Below are 20,792 nucleotides of genomic sequence, written 5' to 3'. Positions count from 1 at the left end.
AAGGACTGGGCTTCTCCTCCCCATATATCCACAGCAGACTCCAGGCAAGTTATCAGCTGGACTGGGGCAGTCCAATTTGTTCACTCTGGAAAACTTGAAGATACCCAGCTCTTAACTGGATGATGATGTGCACCCAGGGCCATGGTGGTTAGTTTTTAGCACTTGACACAAGACAATGCAGCAACAGAGCAGAAAGAAGCAAAGATGAGAAACCATGAGCTGCCAGAGACATCAAAAAAAGTAGCCTCACCAGTTGACTTCCCATGTCCCAGGTCTAGCCCCTTGTACAACCTGATCCTTCTTTCCACCCTGGAATCCCAAAGATACCACCCCCTTCCCCATCAGTGCTATAGCCACCATCGTCTTTACCATCATCAGCATTATCTTCACCACCTTCACACCAGCACTACTTTCAGCACTATCATCTCCATCACCATTTCCACCATCATCACCATCACCAATCAGTATCATCACCAAAGCCATCAACATCATCACCACGACACCAGAACCATGACCACGGTCACCATCAACCATGCCCATCACGACCATCGTTACCACCACTGTAGCCACCATCACCAATTTCCATAGTAACATCCATACTGTCACACCATGAGCAAAGTGATCTCTTCTGGATTAAGCTAATTTGAGTGAATTTCTGTTCCATGTAACTAAGTGATCCCCTAGTGGACAAAGAAGAAACAGAAAAGTTGTCACTGTGAACCATTAAAAATCACAATTTGAATAGAGGTCATAAATGAAGAGGGCCTTAGGTTAGGATTTCCGAAAGTTAAAATGGTGACAAAAATATTGGCACTAACCCAAAACTCACATGAGAAATGCATTATGTGAAACACTGGCTTTGGTAGATTTTCATACAGGAAGTCATTAACATTTTGTTTAATATAGTTTTGTGAAGGGAACGTCACCACAAGCAAAAGCAAAACCATATTTTGCATTTTTCTTTTTAATACATCCTCATATGCTATGGTATAGCAGAAACTTTATTTGGAATCAAAACCAGGGGTGCAAGAGGTCTAAGAATAACACTGGGCAAATTTCCTAGCAGCTCTCAGCCTCAGTTTCCACTTCTGTGAAATGGGGACAATTGTAATGTCTACTTTAAAGGGTTACGGTATTAATAAGATAACAATTACTATTATTAAATACTTATCACTTGTGAAGCCCAGTTCCTGGCACTTGATTATAAAAATGTAAGCCATTTTCATTTTGCTTTTATTACCCTTTTGTGTCTTTTGCAGAGTCTACCCCATGACTGTTTAATTGGTGTTAAGAATACTAATAAATGGGCTGGGCGCGGTGGCTCACGCCTGTAATCCCAGCACTTTGGGAGGCCGAGACGGGCGGATCACGAGGTCAGGAGATCAAGAACATCCTGGCTAACACAGTGAAACCCCGTCTCTACTAAAAAAATACAAAAAACTAGCCGGGCGAGGTGGCGGGCGCCTGTAGTCCCAGCTATTCGGGAGGCTGAGGCGGGAGAATGGCGTAAACCCGGGAGGCGGAGCTTGCAGTGAGCTGAGATCTGGCCACTGCACTCCAGCCTGGGCGACAGAGCGAGACTCCGTCTCAAAAAAAAAAAAAAAAGAATACTAATAAATGAACGTTTAAGTTAGGTGGGGGGTAAAATACTGGAGATAGGAAATACACTTTTTGCCAGTGAATATACAATGCCCCTCTAAAAAGAGGAGAATCAAACACAGTCATGTTTGTTTAATTTTATGCAAAAACCAAAAGTGCCTTACAGACTGTCTAACAAGTTGCTTTAGGCCTTAGGGAAAATTCCTCTTAAAACTGGACCTAGAGCCAGGTGCAGTGGCTCATGCCTGAAATCCTAGTGACTCAGGAGACTGAGGTGGGAGGATCTCTTGAGGCCAGGATTTCGTGACCAGTCTGAGCAACATAAGGAGACCCCATCTCTACAAAAAAAAATTTTTTTAATTAGCTGGGCATGGTGGCATGCACTTGTAGTGGCAGCTACTTGGGAGGCTGAGGTGACAGGATGACTCGAGTCCAGGAATTCAGGGATGTAGTGAACGCTGGTCGTGCTACTGCACTCCAGCTTGGGTGACACACAGTGAGACCTCGAGACTCTGTCTCTAAAAAATAAATAAATAAATAATATAAATAAAAATAGGAAAGAAAGAACACAAAAATCCCAACCTAGAATTCCTAAATTCCTAAATATCTGTGAGTCGCCAGAAGCCTAGTAGGCCTATAAAAATACAGTGTGGTTATCTTATGTAAGGGACAGCAAATGTATTATTGATGGTAGATTTGTGTCTTTCGTTTCTAGAAAGACACAAGTTAAACAAGGAAAACATGAATGGCTTCCCTATTCCTAAACCAGATTACAAATAAATTCTAGGTAAATTTAGGTTCACAATAAAAGTCAGTATGAAACTGCAAAGGCCCAAAGCAGAAAACCCAAACAAATATAACCATCTTCTTCAAATTAAAACAAATGTTAAGCCTTTTACTTGTTTCACTGCCTTAAGAATTTTGAGATAAGAATAGGTATAAGATAAAATTGACACTGAGACCAAGGGCTGCACAGGAGCAAGCTGAGAATAAACAGAAGAGTGGCTGCCCATTCTGAAGACCAAGGGGTCTTGAGTCCTTAACCATCTTAGTCTCAATCTGAGAAGCTTGTACATTCTTCTTGTTAGAGATGAGGCTAATCGCAGAAGAAACTACACCCAAATGTCCCCAAGAGGAGGAGGATAGGGAACTCAGAGAGCTGGCAGTTCCTGATACTCACCCTATTTCATGGTAGGATTCCTTCATCAGCCAGTCCACAAGCATTTCTTGAGTGACTTCCATGTCTTGGGTTCAGTATATCATTTTTGTGGCACCAGTCCTCATGGTGACAAATTCCAAAAGTGACGAGCAATCAGACTAAGATAGTGCTGCGGCTTTGTCATTGACTGTTCAAGAGATGGTGGTACCTATTTATTAGTCAATCAATTTAATAAAAATTCTTCTGCCACTGTAAAGTCAACACTTGACTCTCTCATTTGGGGTGTGTCAAAAAAGGTCCCTGTCCTAATCTTGGAGAGGGTAGAAAATGGGCTGGGGGTCAGAGTGGGAAACTATCCTTTGATGAGTTGACCAATACGGCTGAAGGTGGTAATTTTCTACCCATTATCCACTATTCTCCATTTATCCAGCGGAAAGATCATATAACCAAGCTTCTCTGACTGCTAGATACAACCATGTAACTAAGTGCTGACTCATAAGATGAAAGCAGATGTCAAGCGTTTGGCATCCTCCTTAATGGGATCTTAGTGTTTTTACACTTCCTCATTTCTACTGCCTAGAATACTGATATGATTTTTGGAGATTTGACAGCCATAACCATCTTGGACCACAAGGTGATCTTAAGAATGGTTGTCGTGTGCTAAGGATGATGGAGTGAAACAACAGAGGAACCTTAGGTCCTTGTTACCTTAGATCTACATTTCCAGACTTGGGCTACCTAACTCTGAACTTCCTTTATATGAGAGAAATAAAACCTAAAATTTTGAAGCCCCTATTATTTTATGTTTGCTGTTATATACAGCTAAAACTAGAAGTTATGACCTCTTATTCCTGTTCTGTTTGTATAACACGTCTAGAACAAAGCTCGTTAAGCTGAATTATAAAATGGCATCTTCACTCCAGTTATCTAAGGCGGCTAATCAGTCACATGTGAAGGGACTCTAGCAGGGCTTCTCAGCTAATTCTGCTCACCCTTTGACCCAGCTCAGGGGTTGATATGGTTTGGTTCTTTGTCACCACCCAAATCTCATCTCAAATTGTAATCCCCGTAATCCCCACGAGTCAAGGGAAGAACAGTGGTTGGAGGTGATTGGATCATGGAGGCTGTTTCCCCCATGCTGTTCTCATGATAGTGAGTGAGTTCTCATGAAATCTGATGGTTTTATAAGTGTTTGACAGTTTCTCCTTCACACACTCTCTCTCTCTCACCTGCCACCATGTAAGACATGCCTGCCTCTTCTTCCACCATGACAGTAAGTTTCCTGAGGCCTCCCCAGCCATGTGGAACTGTGAGTCAATTAAACCTCTTTTCTTTAAAGATTACCCACTTTCAGGCAGTTCTTTATAGCAGTGTGAGAACTGACTAATTCAGGGTCACCCCGTGAAACCTTCATGCCTGGGCTGCATAAGGTACCCTCTGCGCTCCCATTTTATGCTGTGCATGCCTGGGTCTTAATATTATGTGCTTGATACATCCATATTCCCCATTCCTTGGAGGTAGACACTGTCTTCATTCAGCTTTGTATTTGCAGGCTCTAACACAGGGCCAGGGATACAGTAAACAGTAGGCACTCAATAAAGGTTTATAGCACTCAGTTATGTTTATCTGTAGCTGCTTTTCAGTGATGTTTGGTGCTTTTGTGACTCTCTAGAGACAAAAATAAAATAGCCCTTAAAAAAATGAGTGGAAACGGATGGTTTGTTGTAGATGAGTGATCAACAAAATAAAGACCCTCACATCAGAGAGCTGCCACCTCTGCAGGTAGGGCCATGTTTTGCCCACAGTCCATGCTGGCATGATGTAGGGCTCTGTAGATCAGACAAGCAATTAAATTCTGCTTCCTATGAGTGCAAAATTGGTCACCAAAATAGCTTCATCTCTTCATGGCATGCATCAAAAGTGTTTGTTTACAGACAGTCGACAGGCTGCTAATTACCTCCTGACACCCTGAGACGACACTCATTCATCACCCACGCAGGTCCTGACAACCATAAAGTGTGTACCTGTCACCCTGACTTATCAAGGAGCAGTTTCTCTGGGTTGAGGCTGTTGACCCCACTCCCATTTGAGTGACAAAGATTGGGCCGTTTCTCACTTCAGGCAGCCTGACCCTTACACAACCCACTCCATTTTTTGTAGGAATCCCTTCAACTAATGAACACTGTGTTCATCGGGCCAAAGGTTCGAAATAATTGCTGTGTGATTATATATCACAGTTCTTGGCAGCTCATTATGGGAGAGGGAAAAAAAAACCTTAGGATCCAAGTGAGTCTAACATTGGACAACTCAGTTTTATCTTAATTGAAACGTTGAGAATTCCTGAACCACAAATTTTCTTTTTCTCAATTTAGGCTTATAATTCTCCACTCAGTCCATTTATAACCTCACTGATTTTAACTTCTTGCCCCCTATTTTGTAGTAGTTGATCTAAGAAAGATAATTGAGGTGGGAAAATGGCCTTTGGATATTCCACCTGTTTCTTAAGTAAGAAGAAGAGGGAGCTCATGGATATTGCATGCCCATGAACCAGGCTGGCATGATAGGTCTTCCACCTCAGCTCTCTCCACCACATAATGGTAGGTGGACATCTAGGTCCTTTAGAAATAAAATTTTCCCACTTGGAGTCATATTTCACTGAATATCATATAAAATACATCCTGGGCCAATGCTTGGAGTTGAGATGTTCCTATAGACCATACTTACATGTTCTCTTCTCCCACCTAAGTTCATTCATTAATTTAATAAATATTTGTGGAGTACCTACTATGGGACAGGCACTATACTCAACCCTGAGGCTACAGCAGAGATTAAGGCCCTGCCCTCAGGGAGCTCACAATCTAGGGCAGAAGACAAATAACAAACCCCAAACAGGCTGATCCTATAATGTCAGGAGCAGACTAACGCTATGAAGAAAATGAAGCATACTGGAAGGACAGACGGTATGAAGAGGAAGTGTGTTCTTCAACATTATCATACATCAGGAGCATCCACAGGGTTCTGGAAAGAGCAGGCAGAACACTTGAAACAGATTTAACTGAAGACAGTTATGTGAGTTAAGAGACTACCAAAACTGCTGAAGTATGAGCTACAGTGGGAAGCCATTACTTCCCTGGATCTGAAAGAGCTTGGAAGAGAAAGGAATTAATAGGCCACGTGAGAGCCTGCTCAGTAGAAGAGAGAAGGTTGAGACCAAACTCTGAGGCAAGGGCCAAAGCACCAGTGAAGGTCCACACACCACCAGTGTAAACATTTCCAAGTGATATTTCAAGCTAACAAATTATTTAGTAAAATTAGTTCTATTCTCCTGCCTTGATAAGTATATCTCTATAATGACAAAACAGAAGAATACATGTAAAATTATAGTTGTTTACAATACCCCAGTGCATGGTGCTTGGACATGCTAAGTCATTTAAACTAGAGTCACAGCCTCATAGTCACCACCCCTCTCACCTTCTCTCACCTCTCCTGAAGTGCAGGGAGGGGCTTTTCCTGAAGTTCTCTTATCTAAGGGAAGTTCCTCCCTTAAAACGAATGGGACAGTTGTGAGCGTTCTCCCTGGGATCTACATGAATTGGAGATGATTAAAGGTCTCCATGCCCAGGTCACCATACCCAGACAGACTTTTCACCTCTCCTTCCGAAGGGCTCCTACCTGAGGGACTTTTATTTCTGCCTAAGACAGCCTTTGTTCCCAGTGCAGTTCCTCCCCTCACCCTCCCATAGCTTGTCATCACCACTCTCCAGGAGCCTTTAAGCTCCTGTTTATTTCTGTAACTCAAAATGCTATTTAAGCTTCAACCACCTGGCCCTTTTTGAGGCTCATGCTTGTGGGGCTCCCGTGCATATGAATTTAATCAATCTGTATGTGGTTTCTCCTGCTAATCTGGCTACTGTCAAGTTTATTTCTCACATGTAAATATCACAACACCAGAAGGGAGAGAGAAGGTTCTCTCGCCCCTACACAACAAAATACCAAAGACAACTGAATTCATTACTATTACACATCTTGGAGTATTCTGTTGATAGGCAAACAATATTTGAATGAGTAGAAAAACCCTATATAATCCATAAATTTCTATATATTTAATCCATGCACTGTAAGTTCCATGCCTTAATTTCATCAAAATTACAAATTATGTTTTAAAATCAAGACTTTTAACATAGTTTATATTGTGTTGATGATAATGCCAAGTTAGACATTTCTTGAGTTACTGTAGTTCTTCAGTTCTTGAGTTGTAGTTCTTAAGTTCATTTACTAAATTCAGTTGGGAGAAAGTGTGCTCTGCTGAGGCAGTAGCAATTGGAATTGCAAAAAAAAAAAAAAAAAATCTAAGCAATACTTAAATTCAGAAATAAATCATAAATTTGACATATCATGTTCAAAAATTATAATGAGTTCTCACACGGTAAATTATTATTCCTTAAAAGATTCAGAACATTTTAAGTTTATTACATAAATAATTCTCATGTATTAAGTAATTGAACTTAATTACTTAATTCTCATGTATTAAGTAATTAAAACAATGTGTGTGTGTGTGTGTATAGAGAGTATTAGTTTTTCTTTTCTCTTTCAAATTTTTCAGTGCTAGACTTTTATAAAGAAAACTGATAATAGTACCAGAATATTCAATTTATTCAATTTTCTCTTTAATTACAGAAACTGGTTTCAGAATTATTTTATAGAATTCTCTCCTTCATAGTCATGCAAAATTTTTATTTTCAGATTGTAATTTTCTGATATGTTTCTTGGAATGTAACTTTACTTTTCTGATATCCTTTCCATGTGGAATTTTATTCTCTTGAAAATTTAAAAGCATTTAAAGTCCTTTAAAAAGTAAAAATAGAGAAACTATGATCTACCTCACTTTTTTTGGTTTGATTTTGCTAACATTATTAATAGCAAGCAATAATTTATAAGAATTATAACTGACAGTACCACGAATTTGACACTGATTTTTTCATAAAAGACTAAGACTTATTCTTTATTTGAGGACCTCTTGTTGTCATTGCTTAACCATCCAGTGCATCTCTTATCTTGACTAAATTAAACCTAAGAGATTTGAAGTCATCCATTTGGCATTCTATTGGGTGTCTAGAGCAGTTGCAAAGTCAAATTTGACATGTGTTTCATCAGAATGTTCCATGGTGGGCAGATGCAGAAAATACCATTTTGACCTTTGAAACCACTGTTGCAAAATTATGACAGTAAAAGAAACCTGACATAGTTTACTCCATTTTGCTTCAAACCTCCAAGCTGTCCTTGGTCATTTCTGGGTATAGACCAAGCTGGCCTTGAGAGAAATTTGGTTTAGAGTTTAACTTTAAAGCAAGGATGATAATAGTCTTTCCCAAAACTCAACTGCCTTTGTAAAATTAATGAAAGTCCACAAGATTAGGATTACAAGAAGGGCCTGAATTCTGCTAAGACATAGGCTTACTTAAACAATAACCAGTCATTTTTCTGGAGGTCACAAGATTTGTAACTTCCCCAAGTATTCCCACAGATAACATCACTGTTGTAACACCTAAGATTGGACTTTTGAGATGTCTTTCAGACTTTTGCATTTCTGATGACGAGTTATCTCCACCTGGATTCATGACTCATGACTCTGTCCTGTGGACCCTACCAAGAGGCACACTCAGCACATGAGGACCATTTTCCACTCCCCTATGATGGCATCCCAAACCAATCAGCAGCACCCATTCTCTAGCCCGCTCTGCCCACCAAGCTATACTTGAAAACCCTAACCTCTTAGCCTTCAGGGAGATGGATTTGAGTAATAACTCCACCTCCCGCCTGGTGTAGCCAGATTTGTATCAGTTAAGCCCTTCACTGCAATGCCATGGTCTGGGTGAATTGGTTTTGTCTGTGCAGCAGGCGGGAAGAACCCATTAAGGGATTACACCTTAGTACCAAAGAATGGCATGTCTTTGGGAAAGCTGGGGCCATGTCTCCTGGTAACAAACGTGTCAGCGCCTGACGTGCAAGACCCACTAGAACCAGAATCAACCACAGGAGAAGTAAGCAAATGGGCACTGGGCCCTACAGGTGATTGATGCCTCATTATGCATGAATCTCCTACATCTCTTAGCATGAGGGGAGGGATCTGACAACGTTGTTGATCTGTCTTTTCTCATGCCTGAAAGCTTCAGCCACTCAAGTCCTCCCTGCTCTGTAATGCAACATCCATCTCTGCCTTGGCAGTGGCACTGCCCCCGAATCCTGATGGCCTTGGGATGAAGTTGCCTTTTGCTGTCAGAACACAAGAAAGAGACATGGAGATGTATCCTCTGGGACTTGAAGGACCTTAGTCCTGACAGCACATGCTTGCGGGTGTGCCAGTGTAGGTGAGGAAAGTCTTTCCTCCCTGTCCTTCTGGGATCTGTGGCTGGGGCTCAAGAATCAGGCTGGTGAAAAACAGATTAACAAGAGTAAAAGCAGTTTTAATTCTGTATGTGGTATGCACGGGAGTTCACAAAGAAAAATGTAGCTCCAGGAGTTGACCAGGTGACTGAGGCTTATGCACCATCATAGGCCAAACAAGGGAAAAGGGGTCTGGGGCTTCTGGGAGCAGGAGAAGTCAGATCTGGGAAGGCATGTTGGGAAGGTCGTCTTGTTATGCAGTTAAGAGTCTCTCAGGATATGGGGATTGTCTCCAGGAGCAGCTCCCTCCCTGCTATAGAAACAGTTTTACTTTATAAATGTAAATTTCCTTTACAAGAGGCAAAATGTATACTACATTTTTAGGCAGTTAGGGGGAGGTAAGGAGCTTTTCCTGTGTCTGCTGGTTCTCAGTTGCCTTCAGCTCAAAATAATGTGCGTGCTGAAGAGGCAGACTTTGAGATGACATACTCTGATACCCTGTGGAAGCAAGAGAGGCTCTATGTGCTTCTTAATGCATTTGTGTGTGTTTGCGACACATGGGACCTGCGGAGGCATAGGGGACCAGAGCAGGGGTTCCACAGGCCTGCATTTGTGTTTGGTACAGAAGTGATTGTCACCGAGGGAAGTCAGCACTTACAGAACAGTGTGGGCAAGCAGAGGAGAGATGCCTGTCCTCTCATTGCCCACCCTGCCATCTTCTGCCAGGCTGAGAAAGCAGAGGGCGAAGCAGCATGAGGAGGTAGGATTCTGGGGCACAGAGTGGGGCAGAGGGGCTGGAAGGCATGAGGGTTGTGACTAAGGACCATACTCTGACCTTTTCTTGCTCACATTTCTTTCTAAAGGGCTTAGGAAGTCTCACCTTACAAACCATAAAATCTTCTTAAGCAAGATTTTTCTTTTCTTTTTTTTTTTTTTTTTTTGAGATGGAGTCTCACTCTGTTGCCCAGGCTGGAGTGCAGTGGCATGAACTCCAATTGCTGCAGGTTCTGCCTCCGGGTTCAAGTGATTCTTGAGCCTCAACCTCCTGAGTAGCTGGGACTACAGGTTCATGCCACCATGCCCAGACAACTTTTGTATTTTTTTGTAGAGACGGCCTTGTTGCTCAGGCTGGTCTTGAACCCCTAACCTCAAGAGATCCCCCCACCTCAGCCTCCCAAAGTACTGGGATTACAAATGTGAGCCACTGCACCTGGCCTGTATTAGTCTGTTCTCACCCTGCTATAAAGAAATACTCAAGACTGGGTAATTTATAAAGGAAAGAGATTTAATTGAATCCCAGTTCTACATGGCTGTGGAGGCCTTAGGAAACTTACAATCATAGTGGAAGGCATCTCTTCACAGGGCGACAGGAGAGAGAGAATGAGTGCCAGCAGGGAACTCTTATAAAACCATCAGATCATGAGAATAGCATGATTTAATTACCTCCTACCAGGTCTCTCCCACAACCCATGGGGATTATGGAATTATAATTCAAGATGAGATTTGGGTGGGGACACAAAGCCAAACCATATCACAGCCCAAGATTTTTATTGGCCCTGCATAATATGGCCTACTTTCCAACTTGACTCTGGTATGGCATCACCTGAGAGATAGCAGACCTCTTATCTTAACTCAAACATTCCTTTCTACTGACTCCAAGTCTTTAGACAAAGCTTAGCTCTTTCAACCAATTGCCAACTAAAGAATTCCTAAACCCAGCAGGGTGTGGTGGCTCAAGCCTGTAATCCCAGCAATTCGGGAGGCTGAGGTGGGAGGATTGCTTGAGCTCAAGGGTTTAAGACCAGCCTAGGCAACATAGTGAGACCTTTTCTATTCTATCATAAAAAATTTTTTTAAGTAACCATGTGTGGTGGTGTACACCTGTAGTCCCAGATATTGGGGGGCTGAGACAGGAGGATTGCTGGAGCCAAGAGATCAAAGCTGCAGTGAGCTATGATCATGCCACTGTACTCCAGCTCAAGTGACAGAGTGAGACCCTGTCTCAAAAATAAAAATAATAAACAATAAATATTTTAAAATAAAATAAAGAATCCCTAAACCCACCTATGACCTTTAAGTTCCCATTTTGAGATGTCCCATCTTTTCTGGGCAAACCAATGTATACCTTCCACATATTGATTTTACCCACAATTGCTGTCTCCCTGAAATGTATAAAACCAAAGTGGAACCTGACGGCTTCAGGGGCACCTTCTCAAGGCCTCTTGAGACTCTGTTTTCCTGGGTCATTGTCTTCCACATGGCTCAGAATAAACCTCTTTAGCTATTTTGGCAGAGTTTGGTGTTTGTTCCTTCACAACAAACGAAGTAGTGATGACACGGTACTCATTGTTGCCCTCAGGGAGGCCTCTGGCTTTCACAAGTTGGTATTTTCTCAATTTTGGAGAGTGTAGGCGGGAGTTTTGATTCAAAGCGAGGTAAAACAAATCTTCCTCAGTCCTGATCCAGCACCTTAGAGGGAGCCAGCCCAGAAGAGAGTGCTTTACTCTTAGGCCATCTGGGAGGGAGCAGGCTGAGAGGGCTGTCGGTCAGGTGAGCCCCAGAGAAGAGCCGGGGAGGAAGGGGACTCCCTGGCAATAGAGGCTCATTACTTCTGTGGCACTCAGGTTGGCCTTTAGAGGGTTCACGGACTTCTAGGAAAAACTGCTCAGAGCGCTGCAAAAAATCCCACACAGTTCCCCCAGCACATAACACCGCACATGCAAAGCAGGGTGAAGGGATTTGATTTTTCTCACAGGAAGTGCCTTGATGGAAGGGAAATGGAAGTCTTTCATTTTTGCATAATTCTGTAAATTATATACATTTTGCCAATTCAGCCCAAATTGGTATTTTCCTCTCCCTGATTCCTATTTCATTTACACATAATACTTAACATGCAACACGAGTTTCCAGACTGCCTGGAGAAAATAGGTTTGCCTCTGCTGTCCTAGCCTCCTGCTGGCTGCGTGCTCCGCACAGCACCGTGCCGTCAGGAAGCATTGCTTGTGTGGGTGTGTGAAGGAACCAGAGCCCGCAGCCACATTGCTTACAGGGCTTTCCGAGGCTCTCACTTGGTGTTAGAGAGGGCGATTGCCATGCTGAGTATGCATCCAGTGTGTCTGAGCAAAGCCAGCTGGAAAGAAGTGTTTGTCACAGTGCTGCAGGTCCCAGAGGGAGGCCTGGCCCTCATGAGCAGGCCGCAGTGGGGGCTCCACACTGCCAGACCTCAGCCTTCTACTGGCCTCTGCTTCTCAAAAAGACCGGAGGCCTTGAGTCTGTGTTCTCCAGCCACAGCTGAAAGCTCCCCCTGAAACAACCAAGACATTCCCTCATTTGGAACCTGTCTTTGTGGCTCAGCCAGGCAGATACCTGCCTTTTGTCAGCCACTTGCTATGTCATGAGAAGCACACAGCTACCAGATAGAGGAAACCCAATTCTTATTGACTCCTGGGAAGTCTTAAGGAATTTATTTCCCCCACTGCGTCTCCGTTTCTGCAGGTATACAACCAAAAACTAGGATCCCTAAGCCCCACATAGTCCAGTAGGATAGCCACTAGCCATAAGTAGCTATTTAAATTGTGGTTGAATTAATTAAAATTAAGTAAAAGTGAAAATTCCATTCTGTGGTCAACTAGCCACCTTTCAAGGGCTCAATAGCCACGTGCCGCCGGCAGCTCCCATACCGGCTGATTCAGGTAACAGAACATTTCCATCACGGCTAGAGGTCCCGCAGGACCTGGCATTCCAAGCGGAGGTGGGTGATCCCTGGCCTGCCTCCCCTCTGGCTGCTGTGGGCGTCCCAGGCGTGAGTGTGTCCTCTAGTTCTCGTGGGTCAGAGCAAGCATCAGGAAACTCTGGCTTTGTTGCTGTTTTGAGTGTTCTCAGAGACCCTTTTAGGCACTGTCCAGGAACAAAAGTGCTCAAGCGACCTGGAAGAGGCTGTTTCATTGGCCTAGAGATTGCTAGCCTGAGATAGGGAAACTGAGACCCAGAAAGGCTGAGGGTTGAGGGAACCAGGGGAGACTGTTGCTCACTGGCCCCATAGAGGAAGGAGGGAGCCTTCCACAGATTCGGGAGGGATGGAAAGAGTGGTGCTCCTAGACCCGAGGCCCTCTCAGGAGAGATGGGTGTCTGCATGTGGTGGGCCTTTATCACAATTGTCGTCAGCCATTGAAAACTCTGCTCAGCATCTTCAGTACCACAGACTGACATCCTAGATGCCAGTCAGAGAGGTCCAGGGCTCTGTGGGTCTAGAGGAAGCCCTTGAGCCCGCATTGGTGGCCATCTTTCTTGAAGAGCTTGGCCAGGCTCAGCCGTGGAGCCTGTCCAAAGTGAGGATGCGCACACAGGCTCTGGGACGCAGGGGCCAGACGGGGCTGGCTGCAGTCCCTCCTTGGCTTGTCATGCCTGGCTGGCAGCTGAAAAAATCCTCACACCTGCTGGACAGAACCAAGGCCTGCTTTACTCACCCACACACACCTTGACTTGTGTGCCCAGGTGTTTGATGGAAAAGTTCAGAAATAACAGCACCCAGGAATCCAGAGAGGGGCGGGGCCCAGTGTGGGGGCTCCCCTGCCGGAGTGTGGGAAGCAGCCCGGTCAGTGCGTCCTTTCTCTCTCTTGTTCACCCTCAAAATGTCCCAGAGGTTGCTGTTGGAACCCTCACCTTACAGAGGTGGATACCAAAGCTCAGAGAAGTAACATAGGACAAGCTACAGAGCTTAAAAAGTAGTAGTGCCAGGACTCAAAGCAAGCTAGGCCAACCTCCCAGCTGCGTTGTTTCCACTCTTCCACACAGAAGTCTGATGTCTGACCCTGTCTCGGGTGGATCATTCATTCATTCACTTAATTTCTTTCTCTCTTTCTTTTTTTCTTTTTTTCTTTCTTTCTTTCTTTCTTTCTTTCTTTCTTTCTTTCTTTCTTTCTTTCTTTCTTTCTTTCTTTCTTTCTCTCTCTCTCTCTTTCTGTCTGTCTTCTTTCTTTCTTTCTTTCTTTCTTTCTTTCTTTCTTTCTTTCTTTCTTTCTTTCTTTCTTTCTTTCTTTCTTTCTTTCTTTCGTCTTTCTTTTTTTGGAGACAGAGTTTGCTCTGTCTGGAGTGCAATGGTGCAATCTCGGCTCACTGCAACCTCCTTCTCCTGGGTTCCTGCCTCAGCCTCCTGAGTAGCTGGGATTACAGGTGCCGGCCACCATACCTGGCTAATGTTCATATTTTTAGTAGAGATGAGTTTCACCATGTTGGCTAGGCTGCTCTCGAACTCTTGACCTCAGGTCATCTGCCCGCCTCGGCCTCTCAAAGTGGTGGGATTACAGGTGTGAGCCACTGCGCCCTGCCACACTTAATCCTATCAGCCCACCTGAGCCAGGTGCGGGGGCACAGCCATGCACAGCACCACGAGGGCTCATCTCACAGCACTGACAGAAAGCAGCCTCATCCGGTGAACTGCCTCTGCTGTGAATTCTACAATGACCCAGCTTTCGAGACAGCCTGCAATGGGGAAACCTATTCTAATTAAGGATGGTCAAGCTGGACTTCCTTGAGTAGGCCAACTTTGGGCTGAGTTAGGTGGCCTCCTAATACCTCTGTTTTCTTGTCTGTAAATTGGGAATAATGGAAATCTCCGTTGTGTCTCCTCCAAGGGCTGGTCTCAGGAGCCTCTCATGGGAGGTGATGGCAAAAGTCTTTGTAGACATCCTCTGGAGGTAGAATTACAAAGGCCCAGGAAAGAATGCTGGGTCAGGACCTTACACCATTCTTGGTCAAGGCCTTTTAAAATGCATTTACCCACCATCTCCCTTCAGCAAGACCCAAGCACACTGGCTTAAGGGACTGGACTCTCCCTATATTCCTCAGTGTTGAATAAAAGATAGAGACAGAATCTCTAAATTTAAAAACTTTTCTTCAGGAGGCAAGAATTGCAATTCAGGTCATACAGACCAGGTGGTCTTTGTTATGTCCAAAGAACAAAGAGAAGGTTAAATAATTTAGAGAAATGTTATGTATTGTTCTGCAAGAAAGTTCATTAGATTAGCACTAGTAAAGTTTTGGGGAGCTGGCAAGCTCTGATTGGTGAGGGATGGTGGTGGATAAAACTAGTCTTCAAGTTGCAGTAGGTTGTTTCAGTAGCTATTAGATAAAACTGGTTTCAGGTGATGGCAAGCAGTTTCAGCAGCCATGCTTGCAGAGAATTCAATCCTCGGAGCAATGTCGTGTGCCCTGAGGGCTTTATCCTCCTGGCCTCTGGACTCTGTTTTAGTTGAGTATGGCAAGAACGACCCAATTTGTGTGATCAACTTTCACATTAGTAAAAGCTTGAACCACAGGCCTGGGAGAGCCAAGTGTAGCTCTGACTCCACCTTCTTCCACTGACGTCTTTTCAATGACTTTCAATGAGCTCAGGATGCCAGGAGCCCAGACGGCCGGCTCTTCCCCATCAGTATCTTTGTTTTCACTATTTCGTCACCCAGTGAGTCTCTTAGGCTGGGAGTTCAGTTTACATTCCAGGCCCCCAAACCACAAATAAAGGAGACTCCTGCCAGCCCAGGGTTTCCAGAGATGCCCTGCAGAATCCTCAAGAGGCGCCTTGTCTCTCAGGCTCCCAAGTCAGAGGCGTCTTCACAGAAAGGTAGAGCACTGGCAATTTCTAGAATCCTGATTCCACGTGTATCCCTCCCTCTGGCAGAAAACTGAAATTCCACCAGTTAATGCTTTAAAAATGTATTATCCTTGCTGTGATTTTAAACTATATCCACAAATTCGTTCCTCCTCTCTCCAAGAAGTGGAACTTAATTTCTCTACCCTTTTGTATGGACTACACTCGGAGACTCACCCCTGACGAATAGAATGTGGCAGATGAGACTGGGCTATAAAAGGCATCAAGGACTCTTCTTTGTTCTCTCTTTTGGATTGCTTGCTCTGGGGAAAGCCAGTCACCATGTTGTGAGGATGATCAAGCAGCCTTCTGGAGTGTTCCAAGTGGAGAGGAACTGAGGCCTCGTGCCAACAGCCATGCAAGTGCACCATCTTGGAAGTAGATCCTCCAGCTCCAGTCAAACCATCAGGTAGTGGACTATAACCCACCTGACACTTTGCCGGTCAGCCTCAGGAGAGACCCCACAGTGAAACCGTCCAGCTAGCAAAGGCCAAATTCCTCACCCACAGAAACAGTGTAAGGTAATAAATGTTTATTGCCATTTTAAGTGGCTTAATTTTGAGTCAGTAACAAAACAGTACTATTTTTTTTTTAAGGCTGATGATCAAAATTAGCCTAGAACATTCCTTAGGAAGGGGCTGCATTGGAGACTAACATGCCCTCTCCTCCTACCGTGATTCAGCGTTACCATGTGTCCTCTAGAAGTGGGTTGAATGGATGAATGGATGGATGTCCAAGTGCTGGTTGAAGTGGCCAGCTTGCATTTCATGGTGCCACATTGAACAACAACTCGTGCACATTTTTAGGGACTAGAACCCTACTTCTCACACCGAGATGACTCCCTCCTCGAGAGGCCTGAAGGTTCTTGGGTTATCTGGCTGTGCATACACACAAGGGGCACGCACTTGGGAGGAACAATGGCAAAAGGAATTACACTATCTTTCTCTCTTAAAAAAGTTTTTTTCCTGGCTAACACGGTGAAACCCCATCTCTACTAAAAATACAGAAAAATTAGCTGGGCGTGGTGGTGGGCACCTGTAGTCCCAGCTACTCGGGAGGCTGAGGCAGGAGAATGGCGAGAACCCAGGAGGTGGAGCTTGCAGTGAGCCGAGATCGCGCCACTGCACTACAACCTGGGTGACAGAGCAAGACTCTGTCTCAAAAAATAAATAAATAAATAAAAATAAATAAATAAATAAATAAATAAAATTTTAAAAAGCTTTTTACTAAGCCCATATAGTTGAATTTGCATAAATTAAATGTTTGCTACAGATTACTGTACTCAACATTCATTTATTAAGTGTTGTAACTTTTTAAAATGTACATACTCCTTAATAAACAACAAAATATTAACACATTGGTGTTCACCACAACATTAATTTATTTTCTAATTGTTTGACTGTATAATAAGTAAATATTATTAATTTGAGGTTAACAAAAATGCATACCAGTTAAATATTTCTTTGGGCTGCAGTAACAAGGTATAACAAATAGATAACTTAAAACAAGAGAAATGTCCTGTCTCACATTTCTAGCAACTAGAAGTCTGACACCAAGCCGTCAGCAGGCCATGCTCCCTCTGAACCTATAGGAGAGACTCGGTCCTTGCCTCTTCCCACTTTCTGGTGGTTTGTCAGCAAAGCTTGGGGTTCGCTGGCTTGCAGTTGCCTAATTCCATAATTCAGCCCCCGTCAGCACACGGCACTCCCCCATGTGTGTTTGCATCTTCATATGGCCACCAGTCATATTGGGGTAGTGTCCACTCCACCCCAGCAAGACCTCATTTTGATTAGTTACATCCACAATGACTTTGTTTCTAAGTAAGTTCACATTCTAAGGTGCTAAGAGTTGGGATTTCAGCATATCTTTCTTTTTTTTCTTTTTTTTTTTTTTTTTTTTTTTTTTTTTTTTGCTAAGTGGGAGACACGATTCAACTCAGGACAAATCCTTTTTCATTTTTTCATTTTCTGTAGTGAGAAGTCAGGCAAGGCTTCAATGATTCTGCTTCCTTAAAGTTTGTAAAACTGTTGGCAACTGTTGTGAGACCTCGGTTCTTTTCTTCGTTTAAAAGAATTTAAACAAGAGACACACAGCAAAGGAGATGCAGCACAAAGCAATTTATTGCACGGGAGAAAGAATATTTTGTAAGTGAAGTGCAGAATAGACAACACCCTGAGAGCCTGCAGGGCGAACGTTTGTGAAGATGAGACAACACTGACCATTAATGGCGAGACTTCCTTTATGGGAGCCTTCTGTGATTATTCATAAGGGGGTGGGAGAGGTGTTGCTAGGAAGCAGGTTCTGGGTGCTCCTCCGGGTGCACATGCACAGTAGCTGTACGTGCTTGTTCATATGTCACATGTCTCATTAGCATCTTAAATCTCCACCCAGGACTGTGTTTTTTACTATTATAAAAAGAAGGGTCAGTTTGAGGACAGGTAAAATCAAAATGCATGTACCCTCTACAGGGGAAAGTCCTTACCGGAGGCAGCTTTGCTGGAATGAGCTTGACTGCAGTGCAGATCGTGTGTTGACGATGAGGTCTCCATGGTTGCTGCCTCCCAAGGACATGGTTATGTCCTTGACTATCTCAAAACTACTGATCTAGTGGGCAAATCCCTGGAAGAAAAGCGGCCCTAGTAAATGATTGAATGAATGACAGGGTGAGCAACAGCATCCCTGCTCTGACATGGCTCGCACTGCACTCCCCGGCAAGTTGGCACCCTGCTCAGAGTTTATGCCCTGGAAAGCAAGATGGACCCAGTCATTCCCAGTTGTGGTGTGATGCCAGGGGGCAGGCTGCATGTCCTGAAAGGAGACCTGGAGTGGAATGCTGGTCTGCCCTTTGCTGGGGGAGAGACTTTCAGGAAATCATTCATTCAACAGATTCTTTTTCATAATTAAAAAAAATGTGTGGGTACATACTAAGTGTATATATTTATGGGATTCATGAGATGTTTTGATATATGCATGCAATGTGAAATAACGTCATCCCGAGGAACAGGGTCTCCATTCCCTCAAGCATTTATCCTTTGTGTTGCAAACAATCCAATTACATTCGTTTAGTTATTTTAAAATGTACAATGAAGTTATCATTGACTATAGTCACTCTGTTGTGCTATCAAATAGGAACAACAGATTCCTATTAAGTGTCTACTATGTGCTGGCAATTGTGACAAACGAGGAATGGATCAGACGGGAAGACTAATCAGGGACCTGTCCCCATGAAGACCACAGCCTAAGGGGGACATATAATCACACTCACTTCACAAAAATCCCACTTGCCAAGCGCCTGGAAGGAGAGAGGCGTGGTGCTCCGAATGCCTCCCAGAAGCCAGAGCCCCCTCAGGGTTACTGGAGGCAGAGTGGCTTCGGCGCAGTGTTGAAGGCTCAATTGCTTTCCCTCCAAAACTCATACTTTTGAGACCTCAGAAAGCGGCTGAATTTGGAGAGAGCCTTTAACAAGGGAATCAGAACTAAATGAGGTCACTAGGGTGGCCCTAATCCAATCTGACTGGTGTCTTTATAAGAAGAGGAAATTAGGACACAGGCTTCACACAGAGGAGAGACCGTGTGGTGACACAGGGTAAAGGCGGCCATCTGCAAGGCAAGGAGGGAGAACTCAAGAAACCAGTCCTGCACACACCTTGATCTCAGACTTTCAGCCTCCAGAAAAGTGAAAAGGCACATTGCTGTTGTTGCAGCCCCCAGTCTGTGGTACTTTGCTATGGCAGCCCTATCAGATTATCAGATACAAGAAGGGAAACGCATCCTGGCCAAGGGAACAGCATATGCTAAGGCCCTGGGGTAGAACAGAGAGTGGAGGATGCAGAGGCTCAGAGGGCACTGCAACTGGGGCACAGAAAGGGAGGGAAAGTGAGACACAGGAGGGTGGGGAGAGAGCCCAGGCAGACTCCCAGCTTAGGGGTTTAACAACAAATCTTCTCCTAAGAGAAATGCAAGGGCATTATGTGTGGGGCGGGAGGAAGACTGGCTGACCAGCTCGGCATTCCAGAAACACCCCCATAGCTGAAGCAGGAGAATAAGGTCTGGGGACAGGGAGCCTAAGGGCTTCCTAGAACTGAAACAGTAGAACCCCAACTTTCTACAACCAAGTACAGAACTTTGTAATTCTGCTTCAGCTATGACAGGAAACATTGCCTTCACTTGCATAGGGTGTATACCAAGTAAATAACTTTGTAACCTCCCCCAGCCTCTTCATTTGCATAGAAAATACACCAAGTAACCAACGGGAAACCTCTAGAGGATATTTAAACCCCAGAAAATTCTGTAACCTGGCTCTTGAGCCCCTTGCTCAGGTCACTCCCACCCTGTGGAATGTGCTTTCGTTTTCAATAAATCTCTGTTGTTGTTGCTTCATTCTTTCCTTTCTCTGTTTGTGCGTTTTGTACAATATTTTTGTTCAAAACACCAAGAACTTGGACACCCTCCACTGGTAACATATCTGCTGTGTGGAAGGGGGTCAGGCAAAGGCAATGAGGCCTGTGAGGGGAGCATGGAGGCACATAGAGGGTCCCAGCCGTAGGCAGGAGGGCAGGTTGGTCTCCACCTGTGAAATGAGGGCAGTATTGTGCGTGATACAATCTCTCAGCAATTGCCATTTGTGATTTACTTCATTGTTTGACCCCATTAGACTGGGAGGGGAGTTCTCTTTTGGTTCTGAAGTTATGCACATAAGCTATAAACTAATGTTAGTGCTCATCGTGGTATAATGGAGATAGCCTGAGAAAGGTAGTCAAATGCCTGCTGCTTTCAGCATAACAGATCCTGACTACACTGTATGGGCCTGAGGACTCTGAGGAAGTGCTGGGTGTGAGGGAGGGATTCAACTCAGGGGAAGTCCAGCTTCTTGTCCATTTACATTCTCTTCTCGTTCCATTCTATAAGTAAGGGTGTCCGTGGCTTCCACATTTTATTTGACTCAGAATTTAAGGATTAAAAGCATTCATGTCTAAACTTGTTAATTTAGTTCACTAGACCATC

This window comes from Macaca nemestrina, chromosome 9 (assembly GCF_043159975.1).
Source record: "Macaca nemestrina isolate mMacNem1 chromosome 9, mMacNem.hap1, whole genome shotgun sequence".
NCBI lineage: Eukaryota > Metazoa > Chordata > Mammalia > Primates > Cercopithecidae > Macaca > Macaca nemestrina.
This window is presented reverse-complemented; position numbering follows the sequence as displayed.